General features: G+C 46.5%; 1 pseudogene; it reads right to left on the bottom strand.

Annotated features, from left to right (window-relative positions):
* Positions 1-2,293: 2,293 nt before the first annotated feature.
* LOC125947764 (uncharacterized) overlaps positions 2,294-23,577 on the bottom strand; it is a 33,199-nt pseudogene continuing 11,915 nt past the window's right edge.

The raw sequence follows: 23,577 nt of genomic DNA, 5'->3' as shown, positions 1-23,577 counted from the left end.
GTCGACGACGCGGTATTTGCACTGTGTTTCGGTAGAAACTTCAGCTGTTCACAGCGATATTCGGTTAACGTCCGGTACATCACAATATATGCCGACACGACACCGATGTCGGCCAGAAGTCGACCTCACGCCCGCGCCAACGCTCGGCCGGCTGTAGTTGTGATACTGTGCCAGTGGGAGACCTATATTGTCATACAAGTATATGACGAAGAAGCGACCGACGACAGCGAGTGATCGTAGTGTGATAAGCTTGCGTGCCGACGACGCCGACAAAACCAGTGTGCTGATCGCCGTGCGAGCGGCCGCCGAGTGAGAACATCGCACCGACAACGTGAATATCGCCGCAAATGCGCTCGTGTATGTATTTATTGACGCTCAAATTGAGTCGAAACGTGCTTCCGACGCTGATATGCACGATTTCCAGCCCTTTACAGCCCTCCACATAAAGTTTGAGGCGGTGTGATCTCGTTCAGGCAGCTTCAATAGGCCTAACACAGCCTACGAGTTCGTCCGTTACCGGCGGACCTGAAATATAGTATAAGCAAGTACGACGAAGGAAACTGCTTATATAGTTCGGTACTGACCTTACCGACTTGAAGTAAATCACTCTTGGCATAGTACGATGCACACACAGAGTGGGAAGCGGCGACACGGCGCAGTGCTAATACCGCGGTACAGGCACCGTTCTTGAACGAAGGCTGTCGGTCGCAGTCGCCGGCGCTTCCATGAACGAAGTGCAACTACGGAAAGTGTGTTTTTATGCTGCCAGATTTAGTAGTTACCGAAAACACAGTTTGCGTCTTATGCTAAACAGGCAACAAGTGATGGCCCTTTCGATACTGCATCGTAAGCAAAAACACCGCTCGTTGCCAGTACGGCAGGCATCGGCATTTTCGCGTGCCAGTGCGGCTAGGTGGTCGTTGTCGCCGTTTTCGATGTGCCCGGGACGTTCATGCCGTCTCGTCTCAGTGTGATCGTTTCTGATATGTGCAAGATAAGTGTTCATATATGCTTTGAACATTTCCTCATTATTTCGTGTGAGCGGTGCACGGTTTCTACCGTATTGAAGCGAACAGCGAGCGGTGGCCGTACGTGTGCCGATGTAAACAAATGCGCCGTTCTTGCGTTGCATTAATACTCTGGGCGCAGTGTCGCCCCTTCAAAGAGCTATGGCCACTGTGGTCAAGACTCAGCTATAAAAGCAGTTTTTATCGTCCTATGAGCGTACGTTCAGTGCAAGTCTAACAGTGGCAAATGGATGAACTCGGCTGCTATATACGATACGGCTAACCTCCGCTGAGCGGAATCGACCCCAGCTTAAACTTGATGTGGGCGGCTGGCGAGTGCTCACGTTCGTGCATTTCAACTTCCGAAGCATGTTTGGACTCATATTCGGTACGAATAAATATAAATCACAGGAATACAAGCGTAGGCGCTGTGTCAATCGCGTTACGGTGCGATGTATTCGTTCAGAGGCACATCGCACGGTGACTGGTTTTGTCGGCGGAGCTGCACGAAATCCCGTCATCATATTTCGATGACTTGCGGTTGTAAGTCGCACCAGAGTCATTGCCGGCCTAGGCATCCTGTCCAACAAGCGGACACTCACACAAAACGAAAATTACAACGACTGACAAATGCACAAACCCATTTCAGCTCGCTTCTTGCAGCGTGCCTCTGCGTCCCGCGGGGCCCCGACGCCGTACATATTGTTTCTCGCGGAGCCCGCTAAGGTAGCGCCACAGCGCAATGCAAAAGGCGGATTGTTTTGTGTACTCTATGTAGTTAGAGGCTTCGCTTCCCGATGCTGCTCTACCCATGCATACCCGTAACATGATGCCTTGCGTACCGCCGTGTTTTGGAAAGACGTTTGATTCAAGTTTGCAGGTGTCATTCACTAGTACATGCGAGAAAAACGCGAGCTGAAGCATCGCGTAGGTGCGACATATGAGCGGCTCGCTACTTTAAGATACAAAAGAGCCGTAAAACATGGCGGTGGTCCCCGCTGCCCGCTTCGTATGGAATTTGGCGTGGCTTTTGTAGAATTCGCTTCGTTCGTAGCAAATGACTGCGTAAACGGCTTTCGCTTAGTCTCAGGCCGCTTCGACGACAGTGTATTATGGATAACCTTGCGGAGTTTTCGAGATCTTTTCTCGTTTCAAACGACACGAAGCCTAATGAGAGACCGGATGGATGGATGGACGGATGAGGCTAAGCCCTTTAAATCGGGCGGTGGCATACGCCACCTAGCCATGACTATTAACATATTTTGGACTTTGTGGTGGGTCAAATTTCACCCCTGCTTTGATTTTAGCCACCAGTCAGATAAACTACGTTTCGTTATTCCTACCCGCTTAAAGTCTATTTTGCCTTCACTGTCCCTAAACCCCAATGCTTTGAAAAAATCAGCCCCCGTTGCTTTGCACTGTAGGGTTAAGCCCTTTACAGAAAAGTATGAGGTGTTCAGCCGTTTCCTCTTCTTCTCCACACGCACCACACAACGTGTCTATACCTTGGTACGTGACTCGGTACATCTTAGTCCGCAATACTCCCGTCCTGGCTTCAAACAACAAAGAGCTTCCCCGAGAGTAATCATAGATATTTTCTTTGGCAATTTCTTGCTTGAAAGTTCTGTATGTTCCCAGTGCTTATTTCGTCTGCATCCCTGTTTTCCACAGACCCCTCTCTGTTTCCTTAACCTTTTTCTTAACCGCTGTTTCCTGGTTTGCACCCCTCCTGCAGTCCAAATATTTGATTGACAGTTTTCTGGTCAGCTTCCTCCATTTTGTATCAACATTCCTCATGTACAAATAACTGAAAACTCTCCTTGCCCACCGCTTTTCTGCCATTTCTCTCAATCGCTCCTCAAATTCTATATTGCTGCTGGCTTCCCTGCCCTCAAATGACGTCCATCCCATGTCACCCTGTACCCCCTGATTTGATGTATTTCCATGTGCTCCCAGAGAAAGTCTGCCTACCCCTCGCTGCTTAACTTCCAAGCTTGCTCGAACTACTGATCTCGTGCACAGGACCGCATGGCCGCATTGACCACATTGACCTTCAAGATATGTCAGCGCCACCTATTGGTGAAGTCGAAAGATAGGCGTGACGATGCATATGGCCTCTGAGATCGAAAGATCTCGCAGGCCAGCTAAAACTAATAAACGCGCGCTGCTTAGCGTACGCTGTACTATAGCGTATAGCGTACGCTATTAGTTGCGTACGCTAAACTAAAACTGTCTAATAGCTTTCCGTGTTTCCTCAATGGCAGGGCAGGCTCGAAGGCGGAAGCTGACGGGAGAAAAACTCAGCTGCGCGCGAGCAGAGAGAACCGTAAACAAACACAGGGTGATAGACGAAGGATAAGTATCGACTAAATACCGACGTGCCGCGTATTCACAAAAAATCAAAAAAAAAAACAATGTTACAGTTTAAATAGATTCCGGCTAACCCCAGCGAACGCTTATTGCATGTACTTTTTTCGGGTCAGGTGCCTCATTTTACGTGTAAAAACTCTTTTCTGGCCACAATGACTCGTTGCAGGCTGCGTCGACCGCATGGTCGGCGGCGTTCGCCGGCTCTTGGTTGCATGGAGTGTGGTGCGACGAATTCGCGACGGCGCTTCGCGCTGGATTTTTCGTCACGTGAAATCCGTCGCGAAAGTTCGCTGCATGGAGGTTGGCCTTAACGCTAAATTAGTCATCGCGTAGCACCGTCTGTCGAGGCGCGTGGAAACCACTCAACAGCTTGTTTCCATGTGCGCATGCTCTGAGTGGCGGAGACCGGCGGCGACGGCAGCGCAGAACCGGCAGCGCGGCACCCGTAGAGCGTGTCGTCTGCTACAAACGTGGACCCTCGGCCATTTCAATTTGACAGCAATCAAACACACAAAAAAAAACATTCTGCGCACAAATAATAAAAGATGTCTCTAGAGGAAACAGACGATAAATGATGCTGTACAAAAAGACACTAGAAGTTCTTGTTTTTCACTCCTCCACATCGGCGCGGAAGCGAAGGTGCAAAATTTTTGCGCTCCTCACTTTGTTTACCACATCTGTAGTAAATGTATTCATGCCAGACGGTACAAGCTATCTTGTTGCTTGTGCGTGAAGAGACGGGACAGCAGGACAAGAGGCGATGAAGTGTTTTGTTCCCGGCTGTAAATGTGGCTACGGCAAAGAACGGGAGAAGTTCTCTCTCACCAGTGGCGGCAAAAAATTCCTTAAAGTAAGCGCCCGCTTAAAGCGAAGGACAAGATATATGCGCGACACTTCGAGAAGCACCTTATTTCTGATAGGTACTTCAGTGAACACCAAGGGAATTGTCCTATTTGATGTAAAGAAAAAGCCTCGACTTCGAAAGAGAGCCGTTCCAACGATTTTTGAAGGGAGCCTGGCGCATGTCAATAATGCTGAATGCCAGGAGGAGCCAGAAGACGCCGCTGCGGATGGACAGGAGGAAGTCAATTTGGCTACAACTACACACAGTGTAGGCACCTTTGATTATCCAGAGACATGCCGTGATGAAAATTGTAAGCCTTTCCTCCGAGAATATTCCTTCAGTTGGCAGCCTGGCAACGATCTGTTAAGCAAAGAGAATAGTTTGAGTGTGCCTTCCAAGGAAGAATCTGCCGAAAAAAGCGGCGAAAGCAGGTCCACTGATCAAAACGGCAACGCGCACTCCCTGAGCGCAGATGGAAATTTCTATTCGCAGGACCTCTTGCTCCATCCAGAAAAAGTCAAGCTTCCGCCGTGATGGGGTCACCACAAGGTGCGAACAATTTCAAACACAAATAGTAGGGTGCTGCTCCCAAAGCAACACGGGGCTCTTTGTCTTTTCAATTGCCCCTCATTTGCTGAAACGCATTCGCAACAGAATGTTAAAAAAGAGAGTCTTAAAAGTTGGTGGTGAGCTGATGATTGCGTTGCCCTTTTTAACACCGATAACAATGGCCCAGTATTTCTGAAAATCTGCCCCAAAATCACATCGTCACATGTAAACCCGAGTCAAAGAGAAAAAATGAGGGTGAAATATGCCGCACAAGTGTTCAGCAATACTGTTGCAAATGGCCTAAAATACTTGCAAGAGAAAGAACTGCAAGCATTTCAGCAGTGTGATGGCACCATCCATTTCACGAGGCTGATGAATGATATCTTCGATGCCTTAAACAGAAAGCTTACGCACGAGGGTGTTCGTTTGGACGGAAATGATGTTGCTGTCTTGAAGGGAGCATTACATTTTTTGGATGCTTGGGAAAAAGAACTTGCTGACGGGAAAATATCAAAAGATATGTTTCTCACGAAACGCACGAGCGAGGGTCTTCGATTAACCCTACACTCAACAATTGGCTTGTGCAGGTATTTATTGTCTACATGTGGATTTTCCTATGTTTTGACAAGCAAATTCAACTAAGATCCGTTATAGCGGTTTTTCGGAACCATTCGCCAAGCAGGTGTACAATATGATCACCACAGGATGCCAACGTTCCTTCAGCTTCATCGCCTTCTTTCTGTACAAAAACTCATAAAACCTCCAAAATGCGGCAACTGCGAAATCACCGAGAGCGCAGAAAAGCCTTACTTGACTGTCGAAGACATTAAATCAATTTTCGCCTCGGATGCAGTACCAGACGGCAAGATCAGTTATCTGACCACAAAACTAGACGACCTAATTCAAACAGACCGATGGGAGTATGAGGATATTTTTCCTGAAACAGAGGATGATCCCGCGATCATCGATTGCGTAATATACTTTGTTGCTGGGTTCATGGGGCGAAAATTCCGGCAAAAGTCTCATTGTGTGACATGCAGGGACGCACTTGGATCCACATTCCAAGACGTTCACGAAAATCGTTCGAATTTCATTACCAACAAAACACGCGGCCGGTTAACGTATCCAAACGTGCATCTTTATAGATTATTGCAGGTGGCTGAGGACTACTTTTCTACCCATGCAGAGTCGACGGATATCTACGAGGCAACAATTGACTATGTGCTGGAGACACATAATCTCAGCTTCCCTTGTGAAGTTCATAAACAAGAATAACTTGCAGGAATTCTGCATTATTATGTTTTAATGAGAATGTGGCAATTTTGCTCGCAAGAAGACCGGGCAACACAGAAAGCATCGCGAGAAAAAGTTGTCGCAGTTTCACCTGAAAGGCGAAGCATCAATTGCGATAGCAAACTTGTAGAGAGCTATACGGAGTAATGATATTAGCTTTATCAGCTGTATAAACTTGGACATGCAGCAGCATCGGAAACACGCATAACTGTTGTCGACGCCGTCAGCGTTTTGCCCGCGTTCGCACAATATGCGTGCGGCGTTGGTGACTGTTGCCGGAGCCTCTGATATAAATAGGCACTTGGTGCCGCAGCTAAACGTCGCCTCCCTTCCCTCCCCCTCCCCCACGGCCTCTCACGCGTCTGAAGAAGGCACGTTTGCTCTACATATATGGTGATTGTAAAGAAGAAAAGAGACGCCTACTTCTGCAGCCCTTAAGCGAGCACGGCGCAGAACGCGCGTTTATTCTCCGCCGTGCGTTCACTCCCCGTGAAAGACGCGCCCCTCGCGCCCTTTCACTCGCACATACAGCGTTCGGCGCGCGGCGACTATTTCATCTCCAAATGACGTCATACGGAACCTCACGGCGACGGCGACGGTGACGGCGACGCTGACGGCAGAAATCTGCTTTTGAGTGTCCATATAATTGCTATCGCAATAAAAAAAAAAGCAAGCGAAGCATTTTGCACTTGATGGATACTAAGATGAAAAGAGTGATGAGCGTCACCTTTGTATTAAAAACTTATTTTCGCTCTTATCAGTCATTGCTCGAGACCGCACGAACAGCCGTTATATCTCCTTCCCCTTTTCCTAGTTTTATTGCGATAGCAATTATATGGACACTCAAAAGCAGATTTCTGCCGTCGGCGTCGCCGTCGTCTTCGCCGTGAGGTTCCGTATGACGTCAATGGAGATGAAATCGTCGCCGGGGGGTAAGTGGTTCTTGAGGGAAAGGGAAAGGTTGGCGCTATCTTCTGCAGCCCTTGAGGGAGCACGGCTCAGCGCTGCGTGCCGAACGCTGTATGTGCGAGTGAAAGGCTGCGAGGGGCGCGCGCTTTCACGGGGAGTGAATGCACGGCGGAGAACAAACGCGCGTTCTGCGCCGTGCTCCCTTAAGGGCTGCAGAAGTAGGCGTCTCTTTCCACCTTTACAATCACCATATATGTAGAGCAAACGCGCCTTCTTCCGACGCGCGAGAGGCCGTGGGGGAGGGGGGGAGGGGGAGGGAAGGGAGGCGTCGTTTAGCTGCGGCACCAAGTACGTATTTATATCGGAGGCTCCGGCAACAGTCACCAACGCCGCACGCATTTTGAGCGAACGCGGGCAAAACGCCGACGGCGTCGACAACAGTTCTGCGTGTTGCAGGTGCTGCTGCATGTCCAAGTTTATACAGCTGATAAACCTAATATTATTACTCCGTATAGCTCTCTACAAATTTGCTATCGCAATTGATGCTTCGCCTTTTAGGTGAAACTGCGACAACTTTTTGTTTACTTCTTAGTTTCTGTCATTTGTTTATTTTCTGTCCCTGTGCCATGTGGCCCACCTGACAAATGCCCTGCATTTGGCCTGTACAAAAAAGTTGTCGCAGTTTCACCCGAAAGGCGAAGCATCAATTGCGATAGCAAATTTGTAGAGAGCTATACGGAGTAATGATAGTAGCTTTATCAGCTGTATAAACTTGGACATGCAGCAGCACCGGCAACACGCAGAACTGTTGTCGACGCCGTCGGCGTTTTGCCCGCGTTCGCACAAAACGCGTGCGGCGTTGGCGACTGTTGCCGGAGCCTCTGTGGGCGGCTCGGATGTTTTCGACGACATCAGAACGGGACACGCGTCGAGCAGCGTCGGAATTCTTTACTACCTTCTCCCCTCGCAACGTTTTTATATACATAGGCACTTGGTGCCGCAGCTCAACGTCGCCTCCCTTCCCTACCCCCCCCCCCCCTGCGTTTCGCGCGTCGTAAGAAGGCATACGAATTCGCGCGTTTCTTCACCGCCGTGGGTTCACTCCCCGTGAATGCGCGCGTCCCTCGCGCCCTTTCAGACGCTGTATGTGCGAGGCATTGCACTCGCACATACAGCGTTTGGCGCTCGGCGACGATTTCATCTCCATTGACGTCATACGGAACCTAACGGCGACGGCGACACCGATGGCAGAAATCTGCTTTGGAGTGTCCATATAATTGCTATCGCAATAATAAATGAAATAAAATGATACATGACTTGTTTCTCCTGCTAACGGCACTCCAGGAATCAGAAGAGCTATGCCAGGTGTGCGCGCTATCAGGGCATGAGCGGAGCAGACGGCAAAATGGGTGGGCAAGCAAAGCGCCGTTGCTATAGCAACTGTAGCAACGACAAAGAGACCGACAGATAATAGCTTACTCTTTTTTTGGCTTGACCTACCCGCATATCCTCCTCCCCCGCCGGGGTGGGATGAGCACATTTTAGTTTTTCTTAAAGTTTTTCTTCATTCGTAGCGCCGTCTGGCGAACACGCCGTGAAGCAGGAGCCGGCGTTTTAGAATGTGGCCCTTCCACACGAGCAGAGTCTGCGCTCCTGTCTTATCTTACTCCGTGGCCCCGGGTCACAGTAAATCCGCCGTCGGCGTCCCCGGCAAAGAAAATTATCCCAAACCACCCCAACAATACAGGTCCTCCGCGTGGCACAGAGGCGCTGGTAAAATAATTGAGTTTGTCAAAGTAACATACGTCAGAAAAATCGTATATACGACTTAACCACAACCTACAAGTATGATAACGTCTTATTGTAATTTGAATAAACGGGAAAATATAATTCTGCGAAGGTGCAGAAAAAAGAAAGTTGTAGCTGCCGGGAAGCCTGACAAACCATCAGGAATGTTTGAATGCTATCGCGTTCCAATCTTAAAAGCGAAGTTCCTCCAAATTTTTTTCTAGATCTGAAAGGTAGCATGCTTTGCACGAAGAGCTTGCTTTAATTTCCCAGTTACGATGAGCCGGCTGAAACGAAAGCTTTAAACTTTAATAAAGCATTTTTGTTAATGCCTAATTACCATGTGTCACCCGTCAACCTCGGGGGCAATGTTATTTTTTCATCATTCATCATTAGGAGAGGAGGTCCCGGAGAACTGTCAGGCGGACCTCCTATTAGTAATTTAACAATGCAGTAAATTATGGCAACATAGCAGCGACAGACATCATAATACACAAAGTTAGTAAAACAAATAATCAAATACAAGAAAGGTGCTTACAATAATTCAAGTTCAAAATACCAGCAAATAATAAATGTATGAATAAATAAATATGTAGTAATTGAGACGTTATGAAAACATAGAAATGACACATATCACGAGGTTAATGTAACAGATAATTAGAAACAAATATATGCTTACAATACGCAAGCATATATCGCAATAAAGGGTGCAACCCACCCTTTTATTGTGATATCAATTATATGGACACTCCAAGCGGATTTCTGCCATCGCTGTTGCCTTGACGTTCCGTAAAAAGTCCAAGGGCGATAAAGTGGTCGCCGCGCATCGTACGCTGTATATGTTAGTGAAAGCATGCGACGGTGATCCGGCAATAGACCTCTCCCTGTTTACAAACTGCGTGGCGTCACTGCAGGGCCCCTCTCCTACGCCTCCGAATCGGGCGCTGGCTGGCAAAAAACGTTCATGCGAGCTGTTCTGTCTGCATAAGAGCGCTGTTTGTATATCTACTGCCGTGATCGTGAGTCCGGCAGAGTGCTATTTTTTCAAGTGACAGCATGTAAGAACTGTTCTTAGGAAGTATAATGGTATAATCGTCCCCGTTTTACCGGTACAACAACGTAGCGTTGTAGCCAAGTGCATGGTTCCCGTAAGTCAGTGTGTGGGGATTTTCTAAAAGTGCGCCTCCTCCATAGATCAAACATCCACAAAAATGTATTACTGCTCCAAAACGATATTTTTATCAAAGATGATGCACATTTTCGCGGAAACAAAGCGATCCTTCGCTAAATGACTGGTCTTCTAACACAAATTTGTATTGCATTGTGTCACAGACCCCGTGAACGAGGCGCTGACGCCGGACCAAATCCAAAGCCGAGTTATCAGCTTCCGAAAATAATCCCAAGAAAGCAAGGAGAATTAAGGTTGGACCTTCTGGTGCGCCAGCGAACGCCGGTTGCTGTCCAAAGACCGGGTCAGAGCCCAGAGTGGTCAAAACACAACAAAATATATTCTTCACACAAGGCAGTTACACACACACGTGCACACTTAGGCTAGACACAACGCAATACAATTCAGATGGGTATTAACAAACACAACAAAAATAATTCACGACAAGCACTAAGAGTCCAACACGTAAATTACAAAATGAATAGGAACACTAAATGTCCAATCGTATTCACCCGTGTCGGTATTGTCAGATGATCTCGGCGTAGCTCGGGGCAAATCTCCAAGAAGGAACTTCTTCTGGAAATGCAGACGCTCGATGAACTCGTCGTCGACTAGCCTGCCGAGAAATACCCTCTTCCGCAGATGCTCGGTCTTCACGTTACATCATTTCACCGGTGCAGATTGAACTGTACTGACTATTCTCGCACGGCGGTTATATACTCTCCGTCGGGGTTCTCGAACCTTCCTATTGGAGTCGTGATCCCGTCGCATGGCTAAAGCCTGGTAACATTCTAGTCTTTTCTCGTGCCTTCGACTGCCGCCGTCGGAGCGTCGTCGAGGAGGTGGGGGGGGGGGGGTGAGGACTCTTCCCTTTGGCGTACGCTAATGCTGTAGCAATCTTTCTCGACTCTCCGGGTAAGAAGGCGTCTCGGCGCGCGCGTGTGCTCTCTCCCTCTCCGGTTAACGTCGCTTCGTCGATGCTCTTCTAGACGTCTAGGCGCCGTTGTTCGTGTGGCTGTTTGAGGCGTATGCGCTCTCCCCCTCGGTTTAAGTTGCCGTGGCCGACGTGTTCTTTCGCTGGCTTGCGTAGCACGCGGCGCGCACTCCGACTACTCGCTCTTTTGTGACACATTGTCATGAATGCACTGGTTTGCGCCCCATTTGCACTGTAGCTTTAAACGATGTACAAGACGACTTTCGTTTGCAACTACACGGTGGCTCAGTGGAGCCGTACCAAGTAGCGGCGCCCAAATACACATTAGAGAGAAATGCAGAAAAACTTATTACCCTGCTTCAGGGGCATGCTAAGATACCCAGGGGGACAAAATTAATCCGGAGACTTTCGTTACACTGTCCCCCATAAACCTCTGTGCAGCTTAGGGATGTTAAACACCATAATTCAATTTTAATTATTAGTCTCGGTCATGTAAATGTACAAAGCAAAATCTTGCATAAGTACATAATACGTTCACTGTAACTTCGCTTTGTCTGCTGCCTCATTTGCTGTTCTCAACTTTACAAGAGCCAAGTTTTGCATGTTTACGTGCATCATGACGGCATGAAGTCTGAGCCATGAAGGTTAATTCAACAATAACGAAAAAAAAAGAAAGTTCAGTTTTACTTAAGACCCCTGAGATCTGCGTTAAATCACGATAATTTCAGTGGTTTGCCTTTTGTACATTCTCCGTGGTTAAATCTATACACGCAGCTTCGGCAGTGGTCAAAACATCCTAGGAGCTCAATTGTAGGCATACCTCTATGTCGATAAATTATTCTCCAACGAAGGTTTTTTTCTGCACTCAGCTCGGATGGCCCCGATACATAGGCGGAAAGTTTTCATTTTCCCAGGGGGGGGAGGGGGGGGGGCCGGGGCCCGACCAGCTTGCCTAAGCCGTCATATATATATATATATATATATAGTTCAATTTCATAACCTGAGTCCTCTCGTACCACAAAAAGACTCGCGTCTCTTGGATGCGCCATGCAAAAAAATGTCACAGTTTCGCCCTAAGGGCGAAGCAATGAATGCGATAGCAACACAGCAATGTCATATGAAGTCAGGTGAGCGGCTTTGGTAGCAATATGAATTGTAGTAAGCATGAGCTGATTAAGTAAGCAACTGGCTGCGGCGTAAGTAGACCGACATGAAGAGAAACTCTATGACCACGAGAAGGCGCGTGTGAAACGGTGGTGTTGATGAGAAGCGCTTCCCGTGGGCAACGCGTGCGAAGGGACACACCTGTAGCTCTGCACTGCCGATCCGGGCAGCATTGCATGTGAGCGTGCGTTGGAAAATGTGACCCGACTATTACTAACTGAATGAACAAGCGTGGTGTGAGCGCGCACAAACAAACGTGAATAGATCACACTGAATAACTGCAGACAACGACTGTCAAAACGCTGGCAGCAAGCGCATATATACGCCGCAGCGGCGAAGGTACGTGCGGTCTATCGCTTCAACGGAAACTGAGCGGCGAATGCACGGCGCATAAAGGTCAGAGCCGTGGGGAGATAAGAGACCATGCGGGCGAGACGAGCGCGGTTGTTGGCAGAGGAGAAATGCGCCCCCCCCCCCCCCCCGCTCCGTCCGGCGCTGGCTTCCGGCTTTCTTGCTTGCGCGTGGGAGATTGAGTGCGTTCGCTCTCCGTGAAAGCGCGCGTCCCCGCACGCTTCCGCTCGGGCATACGGCGCGCGGCGAAGATTTTATCTATAGGGAACCTGACGGCAACGGCGACGGCGACGCCGACTGCAGAAATCCGGTTGAAGTGTCCATATAATTGCTATCGCAATAAAAGCCGATTAAGTTATTCACGTTAGGGAGATATGTGTGTTTTTTGCCTATAAGTCGCATAACTACACATAAATGAAAACAGCCATGTAACGATTTGTGAAAGTTTTAATATACAAAGACACAGTCAAGAAACATTTTCCTGACTAAAGGTCAGTTGAAAAGATAACACATAACATATATAAAACATACACAATATATAACAATTTCTGTACACAACTTATGATTACAATTATTAGCATAAAACAACGTGACGCCATGATGCAATACATTATTAACTTGTCAAAGCATGCCTTATGCCACTGGTTTCATTTATTTCCCGGTGGCGGAATAAATGATTATAGAGTAATAAATTATCAGGCGCAGAAGTACAGTCATATTAACAAATAAACAAATAAGACACAACGATATCTCAACAGTGGGAAAGGGCACAAGAGGAAGTAGTAAGAGCGTGGATTGCGTTTTTGAGCAGCTAATGCAGCATATGACAAATAAATATTAATAAGGAAAAATCACAGCATAGACTGGGAAGCTTTCGAATTAGCGCAACGAAGCGTCTTTGCGTACCCAAAAGGCCTCACCCTACTTGCCCTGTCATGCACCCCGTTTTCGTTCCTGGAAATAACTTTTTGCTTTGTTTTCTTAGCCAAATGGTTAGCTTTAACTTGTGAGTTGGCAACTTTCTCTTTCCTATTAACGACATCATTTCGTTGTCTGATGGGATGGTTTCACCTTGAGGGAAAATGTGTTCATTCGGGCACTTGTTCTAGCATTGAAGTCGTCGGCAATTTTATTTAAATTGATTTTGCGGGAGAGTTCTTTGTGAGTGTGCAAAATGGCCAGATGGTTCAAACGGGCTTGTCCAGTCGTCGACCGCAGGTACGTTTTCAGTCGCCGAAGACAAGAAAAGGAGCTCTCGTTTGTTCTTGACGAGACCGGTATGGTCAACGCAATTTTTGTTAGCTTGGCCATTTCCGGCAAAAGGTTTCGCAGGTGTTCGCCCTTCTCCCCCGAAAACATCTGCACGACGTCCTCAAATGTGTGCAATGGTGCCGACTTTTGTTGGCTTCGATGTCAATGAGCATGTCTCTGTGCAAAATCAATCGTCCTCGTTCAAGGTCGTCACCGTAGAACTTTGTTATGTATGCTTCGTCTTGCTTTCCTGTGGCAAAATGCTCAATGTGTGACATATGCTGCCACATCTCAGGTGGATATCTGTCGCTTAACGAGGACAGTACAGTGTCAAGTACTTCGTAGTACCTCTGGCGGTACATGTCCTCCGCTGATGTGAACACGTGAGCTGAGGAACCTTCTTGATACCGGTGTGGAGTTTTCTTTCGCCTAGCAACTGGAACACACGGGTCCTCAACTCCTACTTTTCCTGCCGCTGCCAACACCTCCTCCCAAACCAAGGGAAAACTTTGCCTTAGTTCAGCTATGCTTGCAGTGACGGATTTCACCATTTTCTCCGCTTGGTCAAACCTGAGCGTTCTTTTTTGTAAGGCAGTATTCAGTGCTTCCATTCGTGAAAACACTTTTACCAGAAGCGTCAACATGAAAAACGATTCAAACTTGAACATCATCCTTAAAAATCCGCTAGCTTTCGCACCGGCCTCAGTTCGCTCTTCGGATGCTGTTTCAGAGAAAAACGTTATGAGGCTGCTATAATTTGAAAGAACTGATCGCAGTGATGAAGCCTTTAGCGTCCACCTTGTCGGGCAGAATTTTCGCAAGTTCACATCCTCTTCTACCTGAATCTCTTGAAAAGAAGCAACGTGCTTTGGAAAGCAGGTCACGAAGTTTATCAGTTCAGTGACGGCGTAAAGAAAATCGCGTTACATGTCTACTTTCTGGCCGACATCATGCAAAACCAAATTCAGGATGTGCGCTAGGCAGTCTACAATATATATATATATCGCGCGAGGTTCCTGTTCTTGCATGAGAGCTTGTACTCCTCGGTGCTTTCCTCTCATGTTTGCCGCACCATCATAGCACTGCCCGCGGCACTTTTCAATTGGCAGATTAAATCTACAAAGAATGTCTTTCAATATAGCAAAGAGGCTCGTCGCTGTGGTGTCCGTCGTGTTGAAAAACCCACAGAACAGCTCCTCTACTTCCAGGCTTTCTGTGACCACCCGAAAACAAACTGAAAGTTGTTGTTTGACAGAAGTGCCTGCTGTCTCGTCCATAATGACAGCGTAGTGCTCTGCCGCACGAACTTCGTCTGTGAGTGAACGAAGGATGTCATGTGCCATGAGTTCCACCATCTCGTTCAAAATCTGGTGAGGAATCCATTTGTATTTTGTTCTTAAAAGCCACGATCGCAATGAAGGAATATCATTAGCCCGGAGTTCCAGCAGCTGCCTCAAATTACTCTCTGTGTCTTCGTGGCCACGTATTGCTAAGCCTTGGGTCGACAGGTACAGTAGTGACGACAGTGTTGTTAGGAGAGCCTGTCGGGCGTCGTCCATTTCTTTCGCCTTTCCCTTGGCGCAAGCATATGCCACATTCGCGCTGCCTTTTCCAACTACGACGGCATTACATGCCTCCTTATGAAAATTAGACCTCTCATGGGATTTAAATCTTTCAATCGCCTTTTTTCCAGTTTGAGAAACCATTTTCACAAATGCCAGGTAAGAATCCTTGTCTTGGGAAGTGTTAGGGAGCGGCAGTTTCATCTCTGATGCTGTGCAACAGGTCTCGCAAAACGCCTTGTCACTGTGGACATTGTAAGATAACCACTTGTAGGTACTTTTACAGGTAGGCTGGAAGCGCCGCCCTTGTTTTTCTGTAGATGGTGCATCAGAAACCTCGCCGATGGATCGAATTTTAGAAGGACCGTCTTCTGCAGTGCACACAGAGCTTGGTGTGCTAGTGTCATCAGCGCGCGGATGAGCTTCAGCGACTGAACTCGAAATGCTGGATGAGGGACGGCTCTCCTCGCAGTCTTCACCGGGGGGCTTTCCGTTTCCTGATCAGATATTTTTTTCCATTGCTTTTGAACAGTCTGCAAGGCAAATGAATAACATTCTGAATAGACGCTCGCATAAACATACAAAGTTTGGTATAATATTCATATTCAGAGTTGGTCAAGCGCGTAGGAACCCTGCTCAATTTTTAAAAAAAGACAAAAAAATCTTGACCATTTCTGGAAGCATGAAGAATTATCCCGCGGTGAAAAACCCCAATTTTCACACAAAAAATAGGATTTGCCAAGTCTGAATGACGGCGCCGCCTGTGGCAATGAGCTGTAAAATTTTCGGCTACCCATAATATCATTTAGTGCGCGCAGCTATATAGGTATGCGTCTTCTTGAAATTAGAAATGCAATTCTTCAGAATATGGGCCGACCAGCATGCCAATAATTTTATACCCTCACGTGGCAACGATTATGGGACGATCAACCTACATTTGTCTACAAGCTATACGCGAATACACATGGCATACGTACTATCACGATGAAAACAAATGCAAACAGCGGAGCGCGTGGCCGAAGCATAACAAGCCTGAAGGTATAGGGCGCGCCGTCCAGTTATCACCATTGACAGGCGCGCACGTCTGGTTTGATCGTGCTGTGCGATGATGCACCCCCTATACTTAAAGTCCCTATATAAGAAAAGTACCGCCATCCTTTGACAAACGCCGCTTCTCTCTATCCTCTATTTCCGATTGGACGATGATAGCGCGCGCTTTTCACTTCTTTATATTTTCTTTTTTTCCGCCTCAAAGCTATGTTGAAAGTCCTCTGCGCAGCCGCAGTCGCCGGCGGCGGCAGCGGTGCGCGCCGGGACTGAAAGCTTCAACGTGGACTTTCTAGGTGCGCCACCGTCAATTTGGCTTTCGCAAGCAAAAAGTAAAGAAAAAAGTTGTCGCAGTTTCACCCGAAAGGCGAAGCATGAATTGCGATAGCAACTTAGTAGAGAGCTACACGGAGTAAGGATAGTAGTTTTATCCGCTGTACAAACTTGGACATGCAGCAGCACCGGCAACACACAGCACTGTTGTTGACGCCGTCGGCGTTTTGCCCGCGTTCGCACAAAATGCGTGCGGCGTTGGTGACTGTTGCCGGAGCCTCTGATATAAATAGGCACTTGGTGCCGCAGCTAAACGTCGCCTCCCTTCCCTGCCCCCCCCCCCCCCCCCACGGCCTTTCGTGCGTCAGAAGAAGGCGCGTTTGCTCTACATATATGGTGATTGTAAAGGAGGAAAGAGACGCCCACTTCTGCAGCCCTTAAGGGAGCACGGCACAGAACGCGCGTTTGTTCTCCGCCGTGCGTTCACTCCCCGTGAAAGCGCGCGTCCCTCGCGCCCTTTCACTCGCACATAACGCGTTCGGCGGCGCGCGCGACGATTTCATCTCCATTGACGTCATACGGAACCTCACGGCGACGGCGACGGCGACGGCAACGGCGACGGCGACGCCGACGGCAGCAATCAGCTTTGGAGTGTCCATATAATTGCTATCGCAATAAAAAGCAAGCGCTTTAGGAGAGGAGGCGGCGAAGGAAAGAGTAGATGGCGGTACTTTTCTTATATAGGGACTTTACCTATACTGCGATATTTTATTGCGATAGCAATTATATGGACACTCCAAAGCAGATTTCTGCCGTCGGCGTCGCCGTCGCCGTGAGGTTCCGTATGACGTCAATGGAGATGAAATCGTCGCCGCGCGCCGCCGAACGCTGTATGTGTGAGTGAAAGGGAGCGAGGGACGCGCGCTTTCACGGGGAGTGAACGCACGGCGGAGAACAAACGCGCGTTCTGTGCCGTGCTCCCTTAAGGGCTGCAGAATTAAGCGTCTCTTTCCTCCTTTACAATCACCATATATGTAGAGCAAACGCGCCTTCTTCTCACGCACGAAAGGCCGTGGAGGGGGGGAGGGGGAGGGAAGGGAGGCGACGTTTAGCTGCGGCACCAAGTGCCTATTTATATCAGAGGCTCCGGCAACAGTCACCAACGCCGCACGCATTTTGTGCGAACGCGGGCAAAACGCCGACGGCGTCGACAACAGTTATGCGTGTTGCCGGTGCTGCTGCATGTCCAAATTTATACAGCTGATAAAGCTACTATCATTACTCCGTATAGCTCTCTACAAATTTGCTATCGCAATTGATGCTTCGCCTTTCAGGTGAAACTGCGACAACTTTTTTGTTTGCGCTGTCCAATTTGCGATGTCATCATTACTGCGCCGTCAACTTTTCTCTTTTTGAAGTAAAAGAGAAGCAGAACACAAACAAAAATATCACAGTGTAATCATCGGTCGCGAATAACCAGACACTTGTGATCTCTGCAGCTATATTATAATTGCCATCGAACAAAAATATAAAGCAGATAAGACGTTTCACGTAAAAAGAAGATGCAGGCGCTACATTTGTGAACTACATCCACACGTCATGTTATTTTAATTCTTTGAGCGCACTGCCGCACGACGGTGGCATAAGATAACACGCTCTATCTCCTGTTCCTAGTCCCTCAAAGTGCCACCGGGCCATGATTGCCCCGTTAGATCTCTCACAGGCGTACAGACGGCGCAGTTACTTTGTTTACAGGCGCCGTGACACCGCGGTACATTAAACCGCAGTCGGCGCGTTTCTTTTTCCGAGAGCCGCGAAAACGAATTGTTTCGATGAGCGATGCGCCAAGCGAATATGCAGCTTGCTTTTTCTTACGCCTGAGTGTCTACCCACTTTCGTTGCTGGCGCTCGCATGCGCGTTTTAACTTTCGTCATGGCAATGTGTGCTGGCTTCACTCCGAAGGAGCTCGGGCTCATAACTTGACACAGGAATGACTTTTCGGGAGCGGGAGCGGCATGAGGACGCTGAACAAAGTGTCACACGGTAAAGAACTACCACAGAGGTGCAGATCACGGCTGTTGTGAAAATATAAATAAGTTCTGTGGCTGTTAGCATGTTTGTGAATACGTTGTGCAGCATGACCAAACATTTTGCAATACATTATTCAAACTACATACAAAGCCACTTTGTCAATCTATTGCCACTTGAGCAAACTGTTGCTATTTTTAAAGGCTATTCTCTCAATTTCTTAAACTGGAATAATATATCTGCCACTGGGAACCAATTTTGCGAGAACGAATGATCCTCAAAGGCTGATTCTCTACGCGATCAAGCATTCCGCGCCTACACGATCCTTACATAAACACAGTAGTTGTCGTACACAGTAATTGCCTTACACAATCAAAACCACGCACGTTCGCTTTTCACTTGTTCCTGAAGGTTCTCTCACTGCCTCCTCGGCTCGTATTAGCGCCTGATAAGTTTTGCCAACTGAATACCTCGTACATGCTTTATTGTAGGAGCACTCTCTCTGTAAGACTGCCGTCCTGGTACAGAACGGCTCAGAACTATGCGATAGCTCCCACTTTTTCCTTTTATTAAAACTTACCGCCACGCAATGTTCATAAAGACGCACCCCTCCATTAGAATGAGATCGAACAATTTTCCGAATTAGTCAGCGCCGACCACTTTTGGTCACTCTGGGTGGCTCAAGCGCGGGAACTTGCGCTCCTGCTGACGTGGTAGCCGACTTTGACGCCGCCAGATGCGCAAGGCTGCCATAAAGAACCATGTACGATCGCGCGCGTATAGTATTATAGTTAACGCAAGTCAAAGTATCATGACGATGCACTTCACATTGCTTTCGTGCTGACGACGCTTACTGCGACAGTGAACCTCTACTAAAGACGTCGAGTATTCGAAGGGGTATGCGTTAATAATGGGAGACTTCACTCACCTTTTCGGACCGATCAGGTCGCAGACGTCAGTTGTCAACTTGTCTGCATGGGCAGGCACTCGCTTAATTTCACAAGTGAGACGAGTGAGGCGCATCCAAAGGGCCTGGACACGATGGCACTACCTCGTTGAAAAACCAGCGAGCTTTTTGAAGTCCTCTACATTTCCAAAGTTGTGCGCATGAAAACCACAACGGACACAATGGGCCCTTATGAAAATGAACCATGAGTTTCTGATTAGGACGTTATGCATTCCTAATGTGTCATCAGACAGGCATCAGAAATGCATCGTCTAATGTTATTTAGCATCACAAGTACATCAGAGACTCAAATGGCAATGCATCTTAGGATTTCTGATGAGAGGAGTAGGTAGCTTTTTTTTTGGTATTGCTATTGTCAAAGCACATCAATTGTGTATAACGCTAAGTCGTAAAAAAAACAAAAAAAAACCACCTTACCTGGAGTTAAAATTTTTAGCATGCACTCAATGCATTCTGATTTCATTACTTGAAATGTTAACAAGGTGACTGTGATGCCAGCAGTTATATAACTTAAATTATGCTCACTACACTCGATGTTTGGCAGTCACACAGGAGAGACATTGATCTGTGCAATGACACAATTAGAACTAACAACATGTGAAAGATTCTGGGAATGAAATGATGAAATGACTGAAAAAAATGCTCTTCTGATAGGCATGCATTACTATAAAATGAAGCCATATCAAAAGTTATGCGATAATTATTTTTGATAATTCATTGCACAGCCAACTATATAAGAAATGAGTGTACCACAGTTCATTCAAAATCTTTAGTATTAAAAGAGTTATCCTTGTTGACATATGAAAGAACTGCAAACAAATTGGTAGCTATTTAAATACAGAAGCAAACAGCCATTAGAAAAGTGAGCACTCTTAGAATCTTTCGGGATAAAGTGAGGAAAACAAAGGGAGACATGAGTGCGAACTAAGTAAAGTGGCAGTGCATCCACCCTATAGAGATGATTGGCATCTTTAATGCTATTAGCAATGCATGTTAAGGTTGTGGGTAATTATGTTTTATATAATGATCATTATAGAAGGCGGCACATACCCAGTAAAACATACCCAGTGACCAAAGTTGGCGTCAGAGATACTACTGAAGGGCTCCACATACCAAGAGTTACATAGGCACTGACTAAAATCAGTGCAAAGGTTGGTTTTGAACCCAGTTGCCTCATCACAAACGGATGCTGTTCCCACTAGTCAATGGACTACCCAGTGACCCAAGACGGTTGGAAAGAGTTTCGGCGAAGACATACGCATAAACTGGGTAATTTCTCCAAGAATGCTCGTAGCATTAAAATATGGGAATTTTCACATGCTTCTTTTTTTAAGCATATACATGCTGAATAAGCTTTCCTGATAAAAAGAAAGTTGTCAGATGTATTTACAAGTGAAATTGGAATGAGTGCTTTATTCGTGGCACATGCCTACATTTTCAACCAGTCATATACTATCAAAAGTATGTTTACTTAAGCCACAGAAAACTATCGCATACTGGTTTCAGAAAAGTGAAAAGCTGCACTAGTCATCAGAATATGTTTACCTATATTCCACCTAGGCACATAGACTATGCTTATCATTGTTATAAAAACCTCAGTATCATACACAAATAAACAAGTTTTATCTTCTATTTAGCAAACACAAGAATATGTGTACTTGCTCTTTCATTCACCAGCAAAAATAGTTTTGTTCGCTCAAGCAGCTTTGGTAGGTTGAAATGTAAGTTTAGAATGGGCTGCAACAATAAATTTGGATGGAGCCCTATGCAGCAGTGCTACCATTGGTGGTAAATTAAAGTAGAAAAAAAGTACTGCTAAAAATTATCATTCACAGAACGAGACAACATTCATTTTTTCCCACATTTACACTTGTGCACACAGTATTTATTAGTGCAACAAAGAATTCACACAAGACAAAGAATTCACACAAGGCATGAGTTAACAGTAAAGGAAATGACCAATATCACTACACCAAAAAGTACAAACAAGCACTTAACATTTAAAAGCCTGAATCGCCAAGTCTAGACACTTTTACACCATTTTTGATGTGCTGAACAAAAAACAATGAAAGCACACAGCTAACAGCAAAGTATAACAGCTATCTAGAGAACACATCTTGTCAGACTAGATTAGGTGCAAACGTGCAAGTTGTCAATTATTACCTTTGTATACTGTCCTGCACGACTCGTCTCGTTGCATTTATTAATACAGTTGGTCTGTACAATTACAAAACTGCACGTGAGCATTTAACAGGTGGTAACAGCATTTTAGGAGAAAAATGTGTTGCTCTAATTCAGTTAAATAAAATAAGATACAAGGATGAAATGGTATATAGGGAAATTTAAGAGAGGCATAGCTTAACAAAAAAGAGAAAGGTTGCCCAAACTACAGTCAATGAAAGAGAGGACTCACTAATTACATGTTCACTTCTTTATGATTCATTTTGCTTTCATCAAATTGTATACATAGTTTACATGTGAGGTCACATTCACTGTCTCTTCCGACTGTCCGCCTTTGCTAGGTACCTCGCTTGTATTATGCTCTGTGTTTGCCGCTCACTTCAATGCATACATGCCACATCATTATAGGCCTAGGAGCTGTGCAATGGGAAAAATTAGAAGCCTGGAATTTTGCCCTTTGTACAGACAAGCTCATGCGGCTGCCGCAAGCTCACTATTGGCCCTTTTCACAGCGATCTCATGGGCACTGCCATGTTTGATCACATGGTGATGCATCCATGGCTTGCCTCAACTGCCTCCGTGTTTACAATGAATGTGTATTACGCCGATGCGGTTAAGCAAACCTCTGTTTCGGGAGATATCGTAGATTGTGACTGGGTGATCGACACAAAGCTTTGGCCACAGCTTCAGAGAACACGCAAAAACGCTTTTGGAGCTGATTAAGTTATGTTCAAAAGGGGCAAGCAGTGTATATGGTGCTTTTTCTAAAAGCGGGGCTAAATATGTATTCCAAGCTATGCAAACATTCCTTTTGAATTGAATCATGATTAGTGTGTTTTGCTCTGCGTTATTTATTTGGCAAATATTTTGACCAGCAGCTTGTCACGTTTCTGACTGAATAAAGTTGCTTGGTGCCAGTCACTATCCGACTATTTTCTGCCTAATCCCTCGCGGGTGTGCTCAGTTCCAATAGATTTGTTCTTGCTGCACACAAGGCTTGAAACATAGCTGTTTTGTAATTTGTAATATCTTCTAGCAAAGATGTGCTATCACTATAGCAACTCGCTTGCTCTTGTGGACCATCACGAAACATTCAGCTTCGACCATTTGTGCACTACGGTGTAGTCCGTCATTTATTGTGCGCATATATTCAAGTGTGCACCCATTCACTTATTTTTGACACGTTGGCGATAGAGTGGGTGTAAATTTCCGTTCCACTTGGGGTAGATGTGTGTAGAAACTGTGCGCGAAATTTACTATGACAGGAAGTGGCGATAATCCCTTTTTCATTGTTTAACGAGCGGTATGCACTCTCGCCGATGTTCTGGGGCTGAAGTCCTTTCTGTGAATGTTAGCAAAACAACGCTGGCAGATGAGCAAATTTCCGTATCCTCGAGGAAAGCCGTACATCTCAAACTGCTGGTAACACGTATGGACATTTGCAGCAGCAGTCCGCGAACTTGGCCACACAGCTTCATTCCATTCCTTCATATGCCAGTCACTATTTTTGCAGCCAACTACTGCACACGTATTCAGTTCGCAAGATTCAATCCAGCATGATTGGAGCACAGTGTGTAAGTGAAAACTCAGCTGCATTTCTGACAGCTGATCGCGCAGAAGCAAGGTAGAAGCAGTAATGGTTTCGTATTTGTGCACTGTCACTGAGGCCACGTGCGGCAAAAACTGCTCTGCTAAAAGGGTCAATAAATTCAAATTCAAATTTGCAACAGCATGACCAGTACAAACTCATGCCTGTGCATATGCAACTACAGATAGAGATGATTTCAGCCATAACACATGCAAATATAATTATAATTATGTGGTGCTGCTTATGAATAACGTGACTCTGCAAGAAATTAAGGTCTATAAATTGCGGCAGGCTCACAATTG

This window comes from Dermacentor silvarum, chromosome 8, assembly GCF_013339745.2.
Source record: "Dermacentor silvarum isolate Dsil-2018 chromosome 8, BIME_Dsil_1.4, whole genome shotgun sequence".
Lineage (NCBI taxonomy): Eukaryota > Metazoa > Arthropoda > Arachnida > Ixodida > Ixodidae > Dermacentor > Dermacentor silvarum.
Note: the sequence above shows the minus strand (reverse complement) of the source record. Positions and strands in the feature narration are given on the sequence as shown.